Source organism: Callithrix jacchus, chromosome 1, assembly GCF_049354715.1.
Source record: "Callithrix jacchus isolate 240 chromosome 1, calJac240_pri, whole genome shotgun sequence".
NCBI classification, from domain to species: Eukaryota; Metazoa; Chordata; class Mammalia; order Primates; family Cebidae; genus Callithrix; species Callithrix jacchus.
Genome location: NC_133502.1, coordinates 51629733 through 51654202, shown reverse-complemented (window position 1 = coordinate 51654202; position 24470 = coordinate 51629733). Strand labels below are relative to the sequence as shown.

Genomic DNA, 24470 nt, shown 5'->3' with positions numbered 1-24470 from the left:
GTATGAGATTGACAAATATGTAGGAAAGCTGTGCATTTGAATATGCTGGTATAATGCATTTCTAAAGTTTTAATTATCTTAATATCAAAATTGACCTACTATAATATGAAAAATATTAAGAGCTCACAGAAAGTAAATATGATATTACTTACAATAATACTTTATTCCTCCAAAAGGACATATAAACATATAGACATAAACATAGTCTTTATCACATTCATCTACTACTTAGAAAAACAACGTAAAAATACATTAAGTATTCAAGTATTTAGAATGTTTTTATGCAGTGCATTTGTAAAAAACAATATTAGAATCCAATAAATGCCCTAAATCTCCTTTATATGAACCTATTCCTTTTGTATATATATTGACCTACTTCAGCAAAATGGCACCAAATAGTACAACTTTGCTTTTGTTATACAGGTAGGAGGTGAAATAACAAATGCTCATTCCTAAAATGCAAGAAGTGAATTAAAACGTATTAGTACAGTGGGAAACAAACTACATGGCTCTGAAGCAGATATTTATAACGGCCTGCTGCCATTAATCCCTCCTGTCATGGCACTTTATCATTTGATTATTAGAGTGAAGCCAGTGAATCTCATAAAATCTGAACCTTGAGTAAAATCAGTTCCATGATCTTTCATAACATCAAGAAAGTTACATGACCCCCATTTTTAGTTCAACTTGTGTTATAGAAATGAGCAAAATTATATGAAAACAGAGAGGTTTTCAGAAAAAAAAATAATTCCCAACATCTTGTTGGAGTATGGAAAATAAAATTTTGAGGCATTATTTTATTAGTATATAACAATTGATATCAGTTAAAAATGCAATAGCATCTTGCACAAAATAAAACCAAGTCAGCCATAACTTCTAAAATCTATAGCATTCTTCCTCAAAGTGTTTCTAGTAGATTCCACTTTCCTTTTAATGTGCATTGCTTTATGAAGGCAGATAAATTACTACTGTCAACACTTAAACTATGATTATGTTCATATTCCTGAAAATTAAAACGGGTAATATACAGGGCTGCTTTCAAGTACAGCAATGCTTGATATGCTAATAACTACAAAAAATCATGGAATTATTTAAATCTTAATTTAGGACAAAACAAGTAATTCATCAATCAACAAGTAGTTTTAAATCAAAGTTTTATCAGGCGCTTGATATTGATTAGTAGTAAGTCAGATGTCAGGCTTTAAATACGACCCTTCTAAATCCCATATTCCATACTTTCAAAAAAGATCACACCATAGCTAAATACTAATTGTGTGACATCATCTGGATCTCCAGTAAATATTCTAGTTATTTTTCTTGCCTTTCCTCATCACCTATTATTAATCCCAATAACTTACAATCTGCAACTTACACGCTGATGAAAATGTCATCTGACTTAATTTTAAGGATTAAGGAATACAGGATTTAGAAGGGTCTGTTTAAAGCCTGGCATCTGACTTGCCACTAATCAAATATCACATGTCCGATAAAACTTTGATTTAAAACTATTTGTTTCTTGGTATATTACTTATTTTGTTTTAAATTATGATTTAGATAGTTCTCTGACTTTTTGTAGTTATTAGTATATCAAGCATTGCTGACCTTGAAAGTAGCCCTATTACCACTTTTAATATTAAGTAAGATGAAATCTTATAACTACTTTGAAGAAGCTTACATTGATGGCATGTTTATCATTTTAAGACATAGTTCTGGTGGTATATATATGCCTACCCTAATATATGGCAAAAATCTGTACAAAAGTTTCAACTCCCTCTTTCTAGAGTCAGAGTAGGCATTTCACAGACAATAAACTCTAATTAAATTAAGAAGTATAGTATATCATTTTGTATCTCAGAAGATAATTCCAGAGACATACTCTACAAAATCATTATGGATTACCAAACAAGTCTTAACCACTACCTATAAAAGAAAATAATCTAGGATTTATTTGCCACATGCTATATTCTTCTATAATAAATTCAAAATAAGATACAGTTTGGGCTATTACAACTAGCCATGTCTTTATTAAACAAGTTCTAGAAATATCACATATGTGGGTACCAATATGATATGGGGGGGTATGCATCCTATGGGGATATATCAGTATCTAGGGAAGAGGGTTATTGGGATCCAACTCTCACTAGAATCTCTCATGTTCCTTTGGAACAAAGGCATTTAGAAACAACATAAGAATTACATACTGAGACTATCTCTCTTACCAGAGACATTCCAGCACAGTAAATCCTCCTCTCTCATTGCAAAGATTTGCTTACATTCCAGTGTAATGGATTTCTCCAATCTCTGCTTCCAATCTTTAACTTCTACTTCATGTAGGCTTCTCCTTTGTATAGATCTCAAATCTTCCTCTTCCTTTCTTTTCTTATATTAGTGCACAGTTTGGATTTAGAGCTCACCCAGATAATCCAGGATGATCTCATTTTCAGATTATTAACTCAATTATTTCTGCAAAAATCCCTTTTTAAAATGAACCACATTGACAAGATTTGTGTAGACATGTATTTCAGCAGGCCACCACTCAATGCACTATATGGGTCAAAACCAGGACATGGTATCTTGTTGTTTTTTTCATTCATGCCAAAGTTTTTAGACATTGGCATTGATGAAAGAAAGAAAATGAATCACAATATACTAAGCATTGCTGTAGAATTCTTAAAAGGTTATGAAAATTCATTAATGTACTTTCATATCACCACTCTAAAATTGATAACTATATATTTTTAAATCTTTACGCTAAAGGCATCTATTCCCTTTTTATCTATTTGGGGAAAAAATGGGAGCATAGTTACAAATAGTTTTAGTTAAATAGTATTTCTTAACAAACATATACCTTGAAACACATTTCAAGTCATTATTTTTCATCTCACTTACGTTGTTACCTACATCTGTAACTATTCATTTAGCCAGCTTTTGCTGGTAAGTTTTAGTGTCTTTCCTATATTTATTACAATGGAACATACAAAAGAAATGCAGGACTACAAATTCAGTCTTTAAAAACTTACAGTACTGTTGGAGGAAAGAAGAGACATACACATTAGACAACAAATAAATAATCACAAAGTTAAATCCATTGAAATAGAGGAAAAAAGTATGTGCCTTCATGATGGTCTGCAGTTTTCTTGAAGGCAAAATATGTATTTCTCAGTTGGCTTTATTCTTTTTCTTCTTAGATTAAACTTTTTATTGCTAACCTTGTCTTCTTTTCCAGCCATTTATATTTACAGCATGAAGTTAGTGAAAACAATTGGCATCTCTGTTTTATTTTTGTGTGAACAATTGCAGAAGTCTGAAGACAAGAAAAACCAGTAATAGTTTAACACCTATTTTTTTCTTAAAATGTTCTTGAAAATTATATTTTGCTTTTATATTGTTATTAAATGAGGTTACTACACCTTAACTGTGTATAAAATCCTATGAGAAATATTAGTAATACACAAAGCTTAGTCTATTTTTTATTAGTTAAATAAATACTCTGTCAATTAAATACCATGTGAGAGTTTCAAAATTTCTCTTTTTCTAATTAAGAAAACCATCTTTGAAAGCTACTGCCATATTGAAAATTCACACTGTTTCTTTTAATAAGAATTCACATTTTTTTCCTAAATTTGCTGTAAAACCAAGTAGTAAAGTAATAAATATAAATAGGCCTAAGGTTTTTGGAGCTGGCATGTTTCATTGAATCTCTATTTTTTTAAATTTATAGGAAAGACCACTAGCGTTTGTCAAGTTCAAATACAGTATTTCAGAAAGAATTTGATCTTCACCATCACCCTTTGATAGATACCCACTTTATCACTCTTCAGTGAGTACCATATTATAGAGTGTTTTTCTTTAACCTAATGGAATGGATAAATAAATGTATTCATTATGATTCCTCTTAAATTCCTCCTTTCACATAAAGTAAATCTGCTTTGTATTTTAATTTGCCAACTGGACCTAGTGAATGTAATACACATGCCACTTGTATTTAGAGAAATCTATTTAACATGGATATAGTGATTATTTATAAAATATAGGTAAAATAAAACATTTCAAAGAAAGCTGTATTCAAAGAAATCCTTCAATTATTTAGAGAAAAATGTTAATTATTTTTATTTCATGTTTATTCGATTTGGGATTCAAAATTTGATGAAATAATGTTTTGCATTTGCAAATAAAGTGGATTAAATTCAATGCAAAAAATATGTCACACCAGATAAATGAGGATGAACCTAATGAACTCCTTACAAAATGTAAGAAGCTTATAGCCAATAGTATTAAGGACTTGCCATGTGCCAAAAACTGGGTTCTGTTATTTGCTTTATTGTCTCTTTAAATAACATGAAATAAATAATATTAATTTTGGAAATGAGAAAACTTAAGCTTAGAAAAATAAGTAGCTTGACCAATCAAGATAACACTGTTTTTGGATGAATCAGTTAGGGCCAGATTCTCAGGTGTACTCTATTACTCACTAAAGAAAGCTCCAACTCCATGCTCCTGTGTTTCTCCCTCTCCAGTTTGGAGTGGAAGGGGGCAAGCAGCTGAGTTTACTTTATTCAGTGTGGCAGTAAGAACAACCAGAAAATCTGACTGGGCAGCAAAATTCAGCAGCTGTAAACTTTCAGTCTAGTTGCCACTGTCATTCTAGATATGTATGCAGCCCTATAAGTTGGGCTTAGGTTTCATTTGGAGCTGTCTTCAATATTTACTGATAATTCTGTAGCACCATTCAAACCAAGGAAAAACAAGTCAAGAAATCTTCTGTTTCTTCTTCTTTTTCCTTTGTTGTTAATATGGCTGGTACACATAGAATAGGGAGGGCATACATTTCATGTGGCATCTGTTCCTAATTTACTAGCTACTTTATTAATAGCCATTATTAAAATACTTTTTTAAATATATTACTTCTTTTTACAAACTAACTGACATTATACGGTTTAAAAATGAATTTTCTTAATGCTGTTTGACCTTGTAGCATAAAACTTTATACTGCTCGTTGACCATAGGTAATGAATGACTGCAAGACAAATATATGTGTGTGTGTGTGTGTGTGTATATATATATATATATATATATATATATATATATATGCAAAACATTACAAAAATTAGCAATCACAATTTAATTTTTAGCCAATATCTGTAGAGATTATCTGTAGATATGTAGATAAAATTTTTATTTAAGTTATTTAAATCTTCACCCTTTACCTTAATTTCTGGTTTTCCATAACCATTTGGACTAGAGAAATCAAAACTCTATTATAAAACCTTATTTAAATTTATCTTAGAATTATATTGATAAAGCTTATTATACAAAATAACTACAGAATCACACTTGTGCTAGAAAACTATAATATTAAAGAAGCTTTTGAGTATTCTCTTAAAAAATAACACAAAACAGAAAAAAAAGAAAAAGGGTGGTAGAATGAGAAAATTATAAACTATCTATAATGAACCTATGTCATTGCTATATATGGTCTATCATGAGGGAAGAAGTCTGTAAAGATCCTCATCAGTTTTCTAGATAATTCAGGGTTATTAAAAGAAAAAGAAAAAATAACCTTTTTCTTACTATCTTTATTAAGTGAAAAATGTCTTCGTTAAATAAGTAAACTATCAGTCGTTGATTTTGTTTGAGGGTGTGTGTGTGTGTGTGTTGACTCAAGTTTAGATTCAGGGATAATTTGAAAGAACAGTTAATAAAAGTCTTATGTTATTATAAGTTTGTGGTTGATATTGCTTAAAATCTGAAGAGTAGGTAGGAATAAGGGCAAAGTCCTGAATTGTTGCTATTCTCATTTTTCCCTGTTTAATTTTTAATGTTTCAATGTCAATTCATATAACCATTCATTCATTTAGCAACTATTTATGAAATTTCCATAATTTGAAGGTTATTCTTAGCTATGAGAGGAGGACAGATCACCTGAGGTCAGGTGTTTGAGACTAGCCTGGCCAATATGGTGAAACCCCATCTCTACTAAAAATACAAAAATTAGCCAGGAGTGGTGGCGGAAGCTTGTAATCTCAACTACTTGGGAGGCTAAGGCAGGAGCATCACTTGAACCCAGGAGGTGGATGTTGCAGTGAGCCAAGATCATGCCACGGCACTCCAGCCTGGACAACAAGAGTGAAACTCCATCTCAAAAAAAAAGAGAGAGAGAAAGAAAGAATTCTATAAGAAAATTAAAGTGTCCTTGCTTTCAAGGAATTGAGAGTCCAATGCAGAACCCATGCACTAAATAGAAATTTATAAAACAACTTCGGTCTTGCAAAGCTAGGGTTATAAAGGGAGTCCTCAGAAACCCATAGAAAAAAAAATCTTAATAGTCTTGAAAGACCAGGAAAGATTTCTTGGAGAAAGTGATATCTGGAAAATAAGTAAGAGCTCTCAACACAAATTTAGCAGGATGAATGCTGAGAAACGGGAAAGGATTCCAGATGGAGGAATGGTATAGTAAAGTCTTGACCAGTCAACAATTCAACAGTAATTGATTTTCCAAAGTTAAAGGCAGAAAATGGCTCAATTCTTAATAAAAGCTAAGGCAGAAATATAATCAAAGACTAAGACACAAAAGTTGTTTTATGCTAAATTTAGAAGTTTGGACTTTATGGTGAGGAAAAAAGTTTTTATAACTTGGTCAGATTTATGTTTTAGAAAAATTAGGCAACATGCATATTTAATTAGATGATAATAAGAGCAGAGGCAGAAAGGACTGTAAAAAATGCTTTCCAGTAAACTGGGCGAGAATTAAACTGGTAGTTTCAAAGAAGGTAATTTAGAAGGCATATGCTGATATTAATAGGAAAGTTATCTTTTATCTATGAGTTTATACCTTTGAAAATTTCACTTCAGACATAATTTTTAATATATTAGCTATATAGTAGGGTACTTTATTTGATACAAAACATTTTAGAATATTTGAGTAAAACAAGAACAATTATGTTGTATATTGTTGATATGGTATATGAATTACAGTATAGCTGGTGCAATTAGAAGTGTTCTCTGAAAACTAGCATCATGAGCATCAATTAGAAAATTGTTAGAAAGGCAAATTAATGGAATCCACACTAAAACTACTGACTCAAAATTTCTGGAGTTGGGCCAAGCTCTCCAGGCTGTTTTGATGACTGCTTGGATTTAGATTACCTAGCCATGGTCAGAACATACTTAAAGACAGAATAAATCTAAGGAGAAAAGTAATGCATGGTCTTATGTTCAAAACCTACAGAACTTATAAAGCAAGAGTAAATATCAAATATCCAAATTTTTAATAGAATGAATGTAACTTTGTTGGCATGTTTATTGCATCATTATTTTTAAAAATATCATACCAAACTGTGTAGCATGTCTGATAACCCACCTAAAATATAAGTATTTTGTATAGCACAATTAATCTCTATTACCATGGTGATCTCATTGATTTCATTTGTTTTTGTTTTTGTCTTTGTCTTTGTTTTTTGAGATGGAGTTTCGCTTGTTACCCAGGCTGGAGTGCAATGGCACAATCTCACCTCACCACAACCTCCTCCTCCTGGGTTTAAAGCAATTCTCCTGCCTCAGCCTCCTGAGTAGCTGGGATTACAGGCATGGGCCACCATGCCTGGTTAATTTTTTGTATTTTTAGTAGAGACGGGGTTTCACCATGTTGACCAGGATGGTCTCCATCTCTTGACCTCGTGATCCACCCGCCTCGGCCTCCCAAAGTGCTGGGATTACAGGCATGAGCCACTGCGCCTGGTAATTTGTAGAAGCAAGAATGAAAGACAGAATCTCCTTATTTACATATTTAATCATTTAAAATTCTGGAAAAAAAAAACATGTTCTGGAAGAAGTATTAAAAATTGCTCTGGGGCTGATACGCAGGATTCCTTGAGGCCTGGAGTTGGAGACCAACCGGCCTGGGCAACATAGGAAGACCATGTTTCTTAAAAAAAGGAAATGCTATATAGGAGATAAGTGTTGCTATAAAAGGCATAAAAATTTACATTGCAGTTATTATGGTATTATTAAAGTTGAAAAGTTTAATGAAAGTTTTCCCTCTTTTTTTCCTAATTTGAAATAATTTTTGTCAGTGAAGTATAGCAGTGACAACTTTATGAAGACACAAAGGAGACTAAAATAGTAAGAGTGACATATTCAACAAAATTTTTCATTAACAGATATATCTTCATTAACTTCATTAACATTATTGTTAGCTGAATTTATGTGTGAAAATTCCTATGAACCACTTTAGAAATTACTAAAGCCTTATAAAATTTACTTGTCAAACTTGAAAGTTAATTGTGATAAAATCAAAGTAGAGAATGAAGTAAAAATAGTTAGATAGTAGAGTCTAATTCAGATTATTCTATGAAAAAAGTAAAGGTATTAAGCCATTAAAGATTAAAAACCTGGTCATAGAAGATGATGCCTGGTATTGGCATCAGGTCCAAATACCAACCAGGTTAAACAGATAATTGTAAAATCTCTATTCAAAGATACAGTCATAATTATAGCACTTGTACTGACATAGTCAAAATATATGCTGAAATTGTTGATTTAACACATTTAGAAAAATCTTTTGACAGAAAAATAAAATTTCCAACCTTATAAAATAGTCTATAAAAATTACAAAGTTGTTTGCTGAATGATGCCTGCTTACTAATTTCCGTAATAGAAAACTTTCATCCACATAAGAATGTTTGGAAACAATCTCAATGTGAGAAATGGCTCCTGTGAACAATAGCTGACATGGCACTTATTGGTGAAATACTGAATGCTTCCCCTAAGATCTGGAATGTGGATGCCCAATCCCAGCCCTCCTTGTCAACATCTTACTGAAAGTTTCCTAGATTTTTAATAAAACAAAGAAAACAAACAAGAGGAATTCAGATTATAAACAAAAATAAAATTCAAAAAGAGTCAAGTATTTCAAAGTGAGTCAGGCAAAGATAAACAGTGTAACAAAAACCCAGATTGTATAAATTTAAAAAATGACATATTAAGCCTAAATTTCAACATAATTAAAGTTATGTTACCAAATTTCTAACACTGAAAAGAGCTTCATCAATTTAAACATTTATTCATTGCCTAAATCATGTATGGACACATTGAAATTCCATGCAGCTCTGTAGTTTTTATATGGTTGACCCTTGAACAACTCAAGCATTGGGCCACCAACCCTTGTACAGTCAAAAATTCCTATATAACTTTTGACTCCCCCAAAACTGTAAAATGGACAGTCAATTAATACATATTTTGTATGTTATATGTGTTATATACTATACTCTTACAATAAAGTAAGCTAGAGAAAAGAAAATTTTCTTGTTTTTAAGAAAATCATAAGGAAAAAGAAATATATTTACTATTCATTAAGTAGAAGTGAATTATCATAAAGATCTTCATCCTTCTTGTCTTCATGTTGATTAGGCAGAGGAGGAGGACAAAGAGTTTGTCCTGTTGTCTCAGGAGTGGAGAGGCAGAAAAAAATTTGCAGATAAGTGGACCCTTGCAATGCAAGAGTATGTTGCTGAAGAGTCAGATACATCTACCCCACTATCTTACTTTTCATTGGCTATAAACATTTTGGAAAATTCTAAATAAAATACCCTAGGTAAGTCCTTAATGTTAATACAGAAAATCCTAGAGGATTTAAAGTGATTAGGCACAGTGTAAATTGCTTTTTAGAATTTAATTAAAGGAATTTCTCAATATTTAAATAAAATCTTAGTCAAATGTTTCACATCTCACAAAAGTCATTACTTACACAGAATTATGTCCTCATTCAAAATGGAATGAGATTATGCCTCCCTGGTATTTGCAATGGAGTTAAGAAAAGGAAACGAAATGTCTACTTTGTTCATATCTTTTCATGTCTTTTTAAGCAATGATTGTCTTTTTTCCTTTTACATATATCTGTTTTTATTTACTTTTTATTGTAGATATTTAAAGTGTGCAGTATGATGTTTTTATATAGAGATACATAGTAAATGATAACTATATTTTGGTAAGCAAATAAATATTTTCATTACATTCCATAGTTTCCTGCGTGCGTGTGTGTGTGTGTAAGGGTACCAAAATCTACTCTCTTAGCACATTTTCTACATACAATACGTTATTAACTATAGTTATCCTGCAATACACAAGATCTCCAGATGTATGTGTATTGTAACATCTTACGTAATTGTAAGTTTGCACCCTTTGCCCTACTTCTTCCAATTTCCTTCCCCTCTCCACCCTGGTAGAAACTATTCTACTTTGTTTATATATAGTCAACATTGTTTCTTTAGATCCCACATGCAAGTGAGATCATGTAGTATTTTCCTTTCTGTATCACTTCTTTTTTCTGCATAGACATTTTTTAGTTCACAGGTCTTCCCTTTTTGCTTTAAATGGCATGATTTTCATTATTCTTGCAACTCTTGAGACAAAACATCATCTGATAATATTACAACAACAGAGAAGTACTATACATTTTTTAAATGACCATAATATTTTAAACATTTTAGCACGAGAAACATCATAGTAGGTCTCTGTTTAAGGAAAAACTCTCTCAAACCATGTTTTTCCTCAGCTTTCACACAAATGCAATAATAGTCATCAATACAGAAGAAGGCTTCTTTGACCAAATATGTAGGGTTTTTTCCCTGATACCAAGAAGCAGACACAAGCTGGGTGTCCCAAATTCAATTCTGATACTATCTGGAGATACTGTCAGATCCCAGGTTAAGGGCTCAAGTTTTCTTAACCTGAAAACAATGAAAAGTCGGGGCCCCAGGAACTTGTGACCCACCGGCTTCAAGTTGCGTTCCCATGACTCCCTTTATTGGTTTGATTAATTTGCTGAACTGGCTTACAGAACTCAGGGAAACACTTAAGTTTACTGCTTTATTACAAAGGATATTTCAAAATATATAGATAAATGCATAGGGTGAGGTATGGGAGAAGAGCCATGGAGCTTCCATGCCTTCCCTGCGCACACCACCTGGCAGGAGCCTCTACATGTTCAGCCATCCAGCAGCTCTCCAGAAGACTGTATCTGAGATTATGACCCACAATCAGAAAGTCTTGTAAAGGTTAGAGTTCTTTCTTGGGGTAAATTCTGTTTCCTGAGGCCTTCTCCTGAGGCCTCTCATAACCATATTATAACAAAAAATTTTAACAAGAGGTATGAGAGTTATGAGCCAGGAACTAAGGATGAAAGACTATATTCTACACCAGATAACTACCACATTCTACACTACCACATTCTACAACCAGGTAACTATATAATTGGCAGGATTGATATAAATTAGTCACAAATTACTATTAAAATTATTTTACTTGTATACCTTTTACATGACAGTACTATTATCTGGAGAGTATAAAAGTAACAATACGGTGGCTCAAGCCTGTAATCCCAGCACTTTGGGAGGCCGAGGCGGGTGGATCACGATGTCAAGTGATCGAGACCATCCTGGTCAACATGGCGAAACCCCGACTCTACTCAAAATACAAAAAATTAGCTGGGCATGGTGGCGCACGCCTGTAATCCCAGCTACTCAGGAAGCTGAGGCAGGAGAATTGCCTGAACCCAGGAGGCGGAGGTTGCGGTGAGCTGAGACGGCGCCATTGCACTCCAGCCTGGGTAACAAGATCAAAACTCCGTCTCAAAAAAAAAAAAGTAACAATAAAGATTTGAATGTGTACTTTCACGGTAATTTAGAATTATTCTCTATATAAGTATAATATCAAATATCAATCATTTGTGTTTTAAGATTTTATTGCACACAGAAACTTTTTGCTTTATTATATTTTCCTCATTCGAATTTCTGCCTTTGAACTGTAGAATTATGTTAACAAGTTCTCTGCCTGAGCCTTTCAAAAGAAATAGAAAGTTCCATATAATGTTATAAAGTGCTTATTTAATAAAAGTAGAAACCTCATTTTTTGAGACTTTTAATGCTTGTCTTTGTAATATATATTTCCAAGTAGGCAAATATATTATGATACTCACTTTTATTTAGAGAGATCGGTGGAAGCCTCAATTTTGTTCATTCAGTATGTCATCATGGCATAAGCTGGGAATTTTTATAACTTAAATTAGTCCTAATATTGTATTCATATGTAAGCGTTAAAGTCTTAGAGTGATAAAGACGCCTGCCTGTTCTCACCCTTTCCCCTTTGTGATCACAGCACTTTAATTGCCACCGAGGATTCAGAGGATTTCTGTGTGTGCACAGACATTGACAGCTCCGTAATGAAGATATGTTAATAATAAAATGGCAAGGCTTTCAGGGCTGTATATATTATGAAAAGGTTAATGAGTAGTGCTACCCACAGTGCCCTGTTTAGCTGACTTTGAAATTTTATTGATGAGAACACTTTTGAGTTTTTCTTCTTGAAGAATATGTTGGCCAATGATTCTTATTAACTTCCCAAAAGAATGCAGATATTTATGTGTTTTTTTGTTAATTCAAATTTCATTAGTCTTCTAGGACTGCTATAATTAAATACCATAGACTGGGTGGCTTAAACAACAGAACTTTATTTTCTGACAGTTTTTGAGGCTAGACCTTATCAAATAAAGATGCCAGCATTCTTAGGTCTTGGTGAGAACTCTCTGGATTGCAGAAAGCCACCTTTTTTTTGTTTGCTGACATGATTCACATATGCATGGAAGGAGAGAAAGCTCTCTGGTGTCCCTTCTTATAAGGGCACCAATCTCGCCAGGAGAGCCCCACCCTCACTCATGATCTCATATAACCCTAATTACTTTCTAAATTATTATCTCCAAATATCATGTTGGGAGGTAGGGCTTCAATATACAAACTTATTTAGGGGGTGGACAGGGGTACAAGTACTCAGTCCACAGCACAAATAATTTTTAAATTGGGGAAATAATTATTGGGGAAATAATTATTTCAAAATATTTATATTTTCTAGTGGCTAACCTACTTGTTTGGAAAAAAAAAATGCAGGGGCCAAGGAAAAGCTTTCCCTTTGTTAAGTTTTGCTGAAAAATCAACTCACAAAAAGATCAATGAGTCAAGTGGCATAGACATTTATGAAGATGCGCACAGGGCAGAAACATAGTGTTTACCCCACCACCTGTTGGGGTCCAGAAGCTTACATACCATTTTGAGGTTACAGGATAAATGGGGGCTTAGAGTGGCAAAACAGGCTATAGTGGCAAAATACTTTATGGGAGGGGGGAAAATTGGAGACCTGGCTAGTAAAGGTGGTCTTGGTACATAGATGAAACTTCACAGGTAGCAGCAGCCCTCAGAAAGAATATATAGTATATGTTTCTTTCAGACATTAAAAGGTGTCAGACTCTAAATTAATCTTTGCTAGATCAGGACAAGGGAGGGCCTCAGATAAAACCTAGCTGCATCAATGCAGATTCTCTCTATAGCTAGAAATCTTCCCCACAAAAGACTGCTTTAAGGGGCTACTTATATTTGGAAGCTCTCTGAAAAGCCATCTCAAAATATGCCAACATGTATTTAGAGGTAAAATATTTTTTGTTTTCAAAAACTAGGGCAGAATTTTTGCTATTCTTGCTATAGTCTGTTGTATTTTTTTCTTCCCCTTGTATAAATGCTAAAAAGCAATGGTTAAAAAAGATAATGTTAATGAAACAATAAAAATAACATTCAGATTCTTGGTCACAAGCCACAGAAATAGGCTCTAGCTATTATAAGCAAAAGTTTTATGTACTGCATGTATATTGAGGGATCAGGTATTGATTATAGGCTGGAACTGCACATAAATGAAACTATCAGAACACTTAGCAACAAGAAAATGTGTGCATAAAATTTCTAGAATTTCCAAATCCAGTAAACATAGTTGCTATTGCCATTATCAATAAATTTAGATTTAATTTTTATTCTTTCATCAAAATTTCTAGATTCAAACTTTCAGATCTGATAATTTGATTGACTTAGCTCACCACTTCAAACTTCTGATTTAGGAGCTAAGTTATTACTGTCCACAATATGAGAGTGGGATCTATTGAGAAATAGTTTGTTTTAAGCCAAATAACAAAAGTGACAAGTGATCACTATATTTTATTATTTTGCTGCTCAAAACCAAGACTCTCTTCTGACTATTTTTATATTTCTAAGTAATATAATAATATATCTGTCCCTAAGAAGATGTTATTTTACCTAAAATAAAAGAACCCTAAATATTATGCATACTCATCTAGTTCTAAGTAGGAGATCTTTAGGTAGCATTCTGAAGATTCGTTTTTTAAAAAATTAAGATGCTTTAGCAGATTAAATTGTACTAAAGTAAATGGAAAACACAAAGCATTTTATCTATACTCTGCTATCTCCATGCCTCCCATACCCAGTTCCTTTTATTATTAGTATTTTGCATTAGATTGGTATATTTGTTACCATTGATAAGCTGATATTGGCACATTATCATGAACTAAAGTAGATAGTAACATTATGACTCATTCTCTTTACAATACATTCTGTGGGTTTTGACAAATGTATAATATCAGTATTATATGTAATAGTTTCACAGCCTTACGAATTCCCTGTGTTCCACTCATTCATCTCACCTCGTTTCTCCCCAAACCTGTTAAAATCACAGATTAGTTTTCACTACTCCCACACTTTTGTCTTTTTTAGAATGTGACACATTTGAAATCTTCTAGCATATAGCATTTTCAGATTGGTTTCTTTCACTTAGCAATATGAATTTAAGTTTTCTTCATGCCTTTTCATGACATAATAGCTTATTTATTTTTATTGCTAAATAATATTCCATTGTATGGATGTACCACAATTTCTTATCCATTCACATATTGAAAGACATCTCAATTGCTTTCAAGTTTTGGCAATTATGAATAAAATTGCTGTGGATATTCAGGTTTCTGCTTGTACATATTTTCAACTTATTTGGGTAAATAGCAAGAAGCATGAATGCTAGTTCATATAGTAAGAGCATGTTTAGTTTTGTAGGAAGTGTTCTCCAAAGTGGCTGTACAATTTCGCATTTGACCTGTAACAAAGAAGTATTCCTGTTGTTCTACATACAAATCAGCATTGGGTATTGTCAGTGTTTTGGATTCTACCTTTTCTAATAAGTGTGTAGTGATATCCCATGGTTGTTTTTATTTGCAACTCCCTAATGAAACTGTATTATGTTTTATATGCTCACTTGAAGATTTGTTTTTATCATTTCATTTACAATTAAATTGTGCTAATCTGCAAATTATGAAGTCAATGTTAAAGCTGTCCGTGATAAACATTGTATATATAATTGTTCCAAAACAAGGAGAAAATATTACAAAGTTGGAAATATAATTAACTCCACTATTTTTCTTCTAGTAACTCCTCATGTTTACATGTCAGCATTTATGAATTTCTTTTTCCACTGCCCATTAGTACCTCTGAGAAGTTTCTCATATAGTTGGGATTTCTTATCAAGTGGGTAACTCAAATGCATATTTTAATAATTGTGTTTCTGACTATTATGATGTTGGAATGCCATATTATCCATTGTTATATTTAGAACTAAAAATGTGTTTATGAGGAAGAAAATGAGCCCCAGTGTTGCAGGACTTTTCCTTAGCTCAGCTAAAGATGGGGTTCTTGTCCATTGCATGGCCATGAAAATTTAGGCTTGCAGACACCTTAAAGGGTGAGAAAGCAGGGTCTTATTTGTTAAAAAGGGAACAAAAGAGGAACTCTGGCCGCCAGAGTTCCTCTGCTACAGTGATTTCTGCCTGGCAGTTTGAATCGCAGCTTGCACCCAGGAAGAGGAAGGGCCAGGCTCCTCCCTGCTGCAAACATTGTGAACTTTCTGAGGCTCCACCCCAGTGGGCAGGCTAACTGGAGTTTCTCCAGGGACCTCCCCTCTAAAGAAGTACATCTAACTACCCTTAGATTAATGATAAGGACCAAGATCTATATTAACTGCTTCCTGTTGACAGGGAGTACTGTTTTGGGGAAACAGCAGTCAGAGCTCCCTCAGAGGCTATCTAAGGGTTCCCAGAAGAAGGGGCCATCATTAGAGGCTCCAGTTGCATGACTTTGTAATTTGATGGCCTGAAGTCAAGAACAGACAAACAGGGTTATTAGAAAACATGTATGAAAATAAAACAAGGGAGGGGTAAAGACAGCTCAAAAATTCTGAGGTCTTTTACCAGTTAGCACAGAGAGAAAGAGGCCAAAAACCCAACTGGTTAAAAAAAAAAAACTTTACCCTTTTGCCAGCATATTGGGCTCCTGGGTTCCCTTTCCCAGAGCCCAATCCTAAGCCAACCAGTTTAGGGTTTTGGAAATTCACTCTTTCCAGGTCGGAGGATGCAGCTAAGGGGAGTGTCCTGTAGTAGATAGACACAATTGCCTATCAGTGAAGAGAGAACTGAGGAAAAGAAAGCAAAAAGCAGATGTGTTTTAAAGGAGTCCCAAGGGTTCAGGATGCATTTGAAAGGGGTACAGACTGATGATGAACGGCTATGCATCTCGAAAGAGGGAAGCAAGAATTCCTTGTTTCCTTCTCTTCCTAGCAGATACTGGGGTATGTGAGGGAAAGAGGGAAGAGTGTTCTATTTCCCTTGTCTATCCTTGTAGTCCCGAGTTCAGTGGCATCAGCAGGTGCCACCATGGGTGTCAAAGCGGCTTGTACACATGATGCAGGGAGGGCCTAGAGCATAGGAATTATTTGCTCTCACCTATGTCTTTCCCTTCTGCTATCAGTAGCCTTGGAGTTCATTAGACCTCATTTATGCCATGGATATTAATGTGACCTTTATCTATGAAACAGGAAGCTTGAGGTTGGCTTGACTGGCAGGAATCAGCCACACTAACCTGTTCTGTGCCTTTTAAACTCTGTGGCTGTCTGCCTCTGGATCTCTTAGATCCAGTTTTCTTTCTAGGACTGTGACTCGAAGCTTGGAATCGAGTCTAGAACAAAAATGTATCTCAGGGACATTGCATGGACTCCTTACCGTAAGCCAAATGCTAAGGTGAAACTGCGGAACTGAGTCCTCCTTCAACAAGGGAGAGGAAAGGATGTCTTGTGACACATCCAGGAACTGGATGGCTATAGTTATGCTTGCTGGGATTTCAGGGCATGGTGCTTTGCTTTGATTAGCTCCCTTGGTCATACTTTGCCAACAGGACACCTGTGAGTAATAGTCATTCAACTTATTCCCATCACCTAGCAGGATCTGCGGTATAATTGCTCAGAACTAGAATATTAAGTCAGATTTTTAGATTACTTTTCTCTCATGTTTTTGTTGAGCTGAAGCCAGAGATTGTTGATTCCTTAACAGGAACAAGCAGGGTTAGTCTAAAATGCAGGTGAAAACTTAAAACAACTAATGAATTTAGAATGTAATGACAAATATATGATAAGTTTTGAAACATAATTTCACTCTCCCTAGTGCTCATATTTGTTAAAAGAAAATCATCATAGGACTGAGTGATTTGCAAAATAGACTTTAGTCTTGTATTTGTCCTGATTATTTGCATAAAGTATAGCAAGACTATAAATTTCTACATAGGCTATTTGTATTGGCCTTGACAGAAGTCTGTTCCACAAGGAATCTCAAATACGAACTTTTAAAGCCAAGCCCAATCATGAGTTTGTACCTTAAAACACCTGTGAGTCGGGTGATTCTCTCCTCTTAAGGTCCCAAGATAAACTTGGAGCTCCTAAGCCTGTTACAAAGTGATATTCTTTACTAATCATGGGTCAATAACCCTATGCAAGGACTGCATACATGAAGGTATTAGGCCAGTTTCCTCCATGGGATTTTTATAAGCTCTGTAAGTTTAGATTGATTCCTCAAAAAAAAAAAGGACCTCCTTTCAGTCAAAACCGTGGTAAAATAATCACTTTCTCCAATTGTATTCTGTTGCAAAAGAAAAATTGATTTTTATTGTACTGATGCAAACAACTATATTGCCATGAGAATACTCATAGTTTCTACATTTTAGAGAAACCAGGAAGAAAGAAACAAATATGCTCCGAATTTTGATCACAAGAGGTATATCTTACTTCAATTACTCAATTAAAGGTCGTAAGTACTGCAAAATAAGTTTCCTTGACTCTGAAAAACATGGATCAGCAATATTTCAAGCAAAAGTCAAAAGATTTGCTTCAGCTTCCTGAGTTTAGTCCAATCCATTTAGTTAATTTTTGTTTTGTCTTGTGCCATAGCTAGACCTGAGCAATGCCGTTTTATAAAAGACAAAGCTGTTTTTCAGAAATAAGTTGTACAGACTGCCCCATTAACTGCAGGCCTTGGCTCCTATAAATAAGACTGCTAGTTTACTTTGCAGAATGCAAAGAAGTAAAGCTGCTTACCTTCTCTTATCAGTAACTGCCAGAGTTGCTAGCCTTTACTTACCAGTAATAACCAAAATAAGCAGCCCAAGATAATTCCAACCTGGCTCCTGCAACCTGTAACAAATAACTAAAATTTGTAACCCTACCCAGATAATGTATAAACTAATGTTTATCTTGACTTCTGTAAACCACTTAAGTAACTATCGGAATGACAAAAGTCTCCTGGCCCTTGGAATGTCCGGAGCTCCCCCTCCCAATCTCGGCCCAGGAGGTGATTTACAGAATCCACTAGCCCTCAAAATGTCTGAAGCCTTTCATCCCCATCCCCGCTCCTCACCCCCACCTCCAAGGTGGTTTTACGGGTATAAAAAGGTCTTGTAACCCTTCTTTCTCTGCCATGGGTTGGAGAAACGTGAGTCTTCCGTGGTCGCTGGCAATAAACCCTGCAATTTGGCATACTTTTGTATTGGTCTTGACTTTCTATGCTTGGTCCAGTATAACAGTCTAACATTCCTGAACATTTCTGCTCCTCATGAGCCCTGTACATTTTCCTTTATTGCAATGTTACAATCTCTAAAGTTATCAGAAATCTGTGTCTGAGAGCACCTGTCAAAGTTCTATAGCTTATTATAAACCATCTTTGAAAAGGATTAAAACAAGACACAAATGTCTGTGAATAGCAAAATGTCTACTGTAGTTACAATTAGAAACACAATTGACAAAGTTTGGTTGTCTCTGAGGTTTCTAATAACTTAACGTAGCAAACTTAATTATGATTGACAGCATATACTTAAACATTAGAATTTTAGAAATCTCATACAGCTTGGAACATATATTAGTTATTCACCGAAATATTACCTAAAGAAGATTGAGCATCATTTTGGCAATGCCATGTACCTAAACATGTTAAATAATCCTATTTATCTCTCTTTTCTGGACACTTCAGGGGCCCTCTGAAGTATGCAAAAAAGCTAGGGGCCGGGGAATACAATTTTGAAACCAAGTTTGATTTTGGGAAGGCTGTCAAATATGTTTGAGCTTTAAAACATATTATAATATGAAATAGCATTCCAGATTACTATAAGTTATTTATTTTGGCAAAATGTTGACCAGAAATTTTAAATGAGCAAAAACATTTTATAAGCCTTTTGAATTTAGTCAATATGTTCACACAAAGAACCTCTTCTGCCAGATTAATTACCACAGTTCTTCCATCACTTCTTTGATCCTTCATCTTTTCCTAACTCAAAATAATCGTTTAACCCTAGGCCACTGTTTACATTTCCATGCCGTCTCATAACCTTTTACTATAAAATACATTTTGCTGTTTGTAAGGCCGGTTGCCTTGCCGGGAGTCAAACAGACACATTCATCACTCTCCGTGCCTGATAACTGCGTCATCACCCGAGGTCATGGTCTGGCTTCCCCACAAAGCTTCCCCGCACCTGTCTCTGCATACCATGCCCAAGCCCACACTCGGCACTAAATTATGCATCCAACCTCCAGCCTGCTGTTAAAAAAATTCTGCAGAGAATTTTTTTTAAAAAAAGAAGCCCCACGGTACCCTGCCCAGCAATAACCTGCCCCATATGCCCCCGGGAGGCCCTGCCCACCTACAAATGGCAGCTAGTTTCATGTACTTCCTACTTTAACTCCATATACTTCCTGCTTCTCAACAGCCAACAGAAATGCCTTCTCTTTGTTTCCCCAGTAGTCAATCAAGGCCCACTTACCCAAAGTTCCGTCCGCCTACCAATGGCAGCTAGTTTCATGTACTTCCTACTTTAACTCCATATACTTCCTGCTTCTCAACAGCCAACAGAAATGCCTTCTCTTTGTTTCCCCAGTAGTCAATCAAGGCCCACTTACCCAAAGTTCCGTCCGCCTACCAATGGCAGCTAGTTTCATGTACTTCCTACTTTAACTCCATGTACTTCCTGCTTCCCAGCAGCCAATAGAAATGCCTTCTCTTTGTTTCCCAGTAACCAATCAATTGCCTACACGCCCCATAAAACCCCACGCCCTGAACAACCAGGTGCCACTTCTCTGGCCCCTCTTGGACCACTGAGGTTGCCTGGGAGGTGAATAAATTGGCTCCTCACTTTTTTTTTTTTTATATCTGCCTCAGTTTCCTCATTTTACCTCTGCCATAAATCTTACACTGTTCTTGCACCCCTTGCATGTAAATCTATTTTTAGTTTCAATTACATGTTATAATGGTAAATCCTCACACTTTTTAACTTTAAGGTAAAACTTGGTAAGTTGCTTTAATTGTGTGCTAACTGTAGCCAAGCTTTGCCTTCTTAGTTAAGGGCATGGTTAGTTACGTATGTCCCTAGGCCTTACCAATTGTGAAGCAGCCAAGACAGACAGTTCTCAAAAGCCCAAAAGCAGTTTGTAACCTTAAAACACTTAGAAAAACCTTGCATCTGACCTACATTTTACCAATAGTCTTTAGGGCTGTTTTTATTTCTCAAAGACTAAAGTCATGTGAATGTAAAGGTACCACAGCTTTTATCTTCCCTTTAAAAAATATTAGCTCCAAGAGCTTGTCTTCCTTTGGGCAAAATTCATTAGGGCTCTTTTTACAGACAGCAAGCACAGTACACACACAGGCAGGAAGAAGAAAACACAGTCACTGGGTGGGGCCTTTTAAGAGACAGGGCTAGGAAAACATGCAGATGTCGAATCTGAGACAGCTCATCCCCTCAGGCAGGATTGCTAGACAATGCCCTGCTAAGCAGTTACCAGCCAGGTCCCCAGAACGTAAAACAGGATGGAGGCTTTATTTTGCAACCAAAGCTTTGTAGAGAATACAGTGATAGCTGGGGGAAGCTAGCCTAGTAAAAAATCTTCTAAAAGAGAAAAAACTTTAAAGGTTAACTGCCAGCTAAAGAAAGGAGGAAAAAGACAGTGTAGAAATTCATGGGGAAGAACCTCTTATTCTTAGGCAAGGGGTTCCTCCACCAAGAGGAAAGCTTAGTCTAATAGACCGGAATCCCTTGGCCAGGAAAGGGGAAGGTTGCAGCAGCTTGTGGCTGGAACACAGTCAGTGGGCTGTTTGGGACTCTTAGGCCATGTGTCCCAGCCCCAGCAGGGATGGGGCAGCCATAGAAGATGAAGATGCTGCTCTTGGGTTTGTCTTGAAAAAGGAAGAAAGAGGCCATGAAAAGGCCTGGGAGCTATGGAGGTGGGGGTGGGGGCATGGCTTTCCTCTCCCTTAAAAGACTTAGAGGCAATAGTGAGAGGTTTTTGAGTCCCCATTTCACTTATCATTTCTTGAACCTCATGTTGGGCACCAAAAATGTTGCAGTACTTTTTCTTGGTTTAGCTAAAGATGGGGGGGTCTTGTCCATCCTATGGCCATTGAAAATTTAGGTTCACAACGTTCTTAAAGGGTGAGTAAAGCAGGGTTTATTGGGTGAAAAGGGAAAGAAAGGGGGAAGCAGGGACTCTTGCAAAGCCAGAGTCCCTCTGCTACAGAGCTTTCTGCCCAGCAGTTTGAATCCTAGGTTCCACACAGGAAGAGGAGGGGCCAGGCTCCTTCCAGCTGCTAATGTCCTGAACGTCTCAAGGCTCTACTCTAGTGGGAAGGCTGGTTGGAGTTTCTCCAGGCCCCCCCCTACCACCTGGCGGTCTCACCAGTTTTCTCCATCCACCCTCCAATGTATAACAATAGCTCTACTTCTTATGAAAAGTAGAGTCCATTATCCAAATCCATACTCAGAACACATTTTTTTTCACCTATTCATCCTGGGATTTATCTATGAGAAATTCAAAAGTAGCAAGAACCCTTAAGATAACTGTGTTGCAGTTTTATTTTGAAACCATTGCTCTGTTTTTAGTGTAGCAGTTCTTTGTGCCATAAATTCGAGGCTAGAAACCTAGCACAGTGGAGACCTCCAAGAGCAAGAGGCATTTCTAAACATTGAGTATTCAATATAATGATTAAAATGACCCTCATATACACACACATTCATCCACAGATTTTTGTGGTACTCAGAAGTATATTAGATGCTATTTTAGAGCATGTACCAAATCTTTTAAAACAGTGGGCCAAATGACAACCACACAGTATGAAAATCATGAGCTTCCGAGAGACAGAGAGAGGTGTGTGTGAGTAGGGGCAGGGGGCAGTGGTTGGTGAGAGTGATAAACGAAAACTTAGATTTGCAGTATTTTCTTTACATAAAACAGAAAAGATGAAAGCAGTATTCTGCTAAAATTTATTTTCTTGATATTTTAGGATTGAAACATATTTTACCCATACAACCAAGTTTTCCATGGCCTCCCATTATTTCAAACCTAAGATTTACACCTTTTAGAATGGCAAATATTTCTTCATAATCTGGTCCGTCAATATTTCTAACTCCAAATGCATCTTAATCTTATCTTAATTTGACATTCAAATTTTGTTCAAACTGTCCTCATATTTTTCTCCAGTTTAAATAGAGTATGTTCCACAAATTTTAAGTTAATCACCAACTTTTTAAATTATCCCATTCACCTCTCTATCTCTATTAAAATCTTTTCTTTCTTTAATTTTATTTATTTATTTTTTTTGACCTGTGTGGAAAGTCTTATGGAAATAAATTCCCTGTATAGAAATACCCTGTTGACTTCTTATTGAACAGAAATTCATGCTTTCAAATCTATCTCAAATGTCACTTTCTCTGACTTCCTCATTAACGTTCTCTTGCATCTTTAGTCATTTTCTCTATTGTTCTCTTGGAACATTTTTATGCATAAATCACTTGCTGCTTTGCTCTGAAGTTATTGTTTTACCCATCCTCTTTGCCTCCTAAATGGTAAGAATAAAGATCACATCATTGTCATCTTTGTATCTCAAGTGATATGGAAAAAATAGGTACTCATTTATTGAGTGTTTGAATAATTGTCATTTTCAGTCACATTTGGAAGCAATTATGTAAACAATATCTCAAATGGATCTGTGACTCTGAACAAAATCACATTCAGTGAGTTTATGTATTTATGAATTTATATTTATAAAAAACTCAAAATCTTGAAAACGTGTGTGTATACATATAAGAGGAGACATAAGATGAGATAAATCAAAATAACTTTTTTCACTCAAAAGTTTCAAATGTAAATTCTCAGGGTTTTTTTTTTTTTTAATTTACTGAAAAGAAAAATAAAAGATTCACCTATAATCCCTGGTATATTTTTTTACATTAAGATTTGAGAAAATAAGTATTTTGTTAATTTGCTCAATAAAGAAACAAGATATATTGTTATATTGATACATAAATGAATGAATAAATACATAATTAAGATTCAACATATATTCACTTTCATGGTTAATATTAGAGAAAAAAATTGTTAGCAAATGTGTGGGACATTTTGGTGGTGATACTGTCAGCAGAAAAATTAACATTTTACCTATAAAGCTCAGAATTGAAACTAGTAAAAACTTTAAATAATCACTTTTAGGTTTGACAAGTAGATGGCATGTGAATACAGTGGATAGCTAAAATATAGCCCAAATCTAAGGTAGTTAAAATTGTAACCAGCCTCTGGTTTGACAGTGCAATTTAAAAATGCTATTCCCAATTAGCCCCAGGGAAACATGTTAAATACCAATAAAATGATAGCAAATGTCAAATTCTCCAACATAACAAAATAGGAAAATCTTCTGATGTCACATCAAGACAATATAAAGCAGGTTTCAGGCAATACATCTTGATGTATGCTGAACGTTTTTGTAAAACCTGAAAGAAAAACTAGGAAATGATCCATCAGGACAACTTGCCTCCTCAGAACTATTTACACTGTAAGCCTCAAAAGAAGGGCCAGTGAGGAGTATCTCTGAGGCTATGTAGATTCACAGCAAATAGCAAATTATTATTGACATAAAACCTGTGTGCACATGCTTTCTCCTTGTGATAGCAACAAAGTAATCACTTAAGCAAAAATGTTGATATAACTGCTTTTTGAGAATTATTGTGATTGGTGATTTACATAAACAGTTATATTTATTTAGCACATACTCAAAAATAAAAACAGTATATAATGGTTGAAGGCCAGAGAGGATACAGAATATACTCTGGAAACTTGCATGCTTGGGGCACCTACATACTCCTTCTATGGCAGGCATTATGTAGACAATGACTCTCTGTCTATTACTAGATGTTGGAATGAATGCAGGTAGCGAATATACAGCCCTGATAGACACT

The 24470-nt window shown here is 35.0% G+C and overlaps 1 long non-coding RNA gene across 1 annotated transcript; it reads right to left on the bottom strand.

The window, feature by feature from the left end:
- Nucleotides 1–2766: 2766 nt before the first annotated feature.
- Nucleotides 2767–20200, bottom strand: LOC144579013 (uncharacterized). Its single transcript, XR_013525740.1, has 4 exons — nucleotides 20010–20200; nucleotides 18338–18390; nucleotides 11975–12038; nucleotides 2767–3304 (listed from the first exon to the last, which is right to left on the bottom strand). It is a non-coding gene; the product is annotated as an uncharacterized LOC144579013 (long non-coding RNA).
- Nucleotides 20201–24470: the final 4270 nt, after the last annotated feature.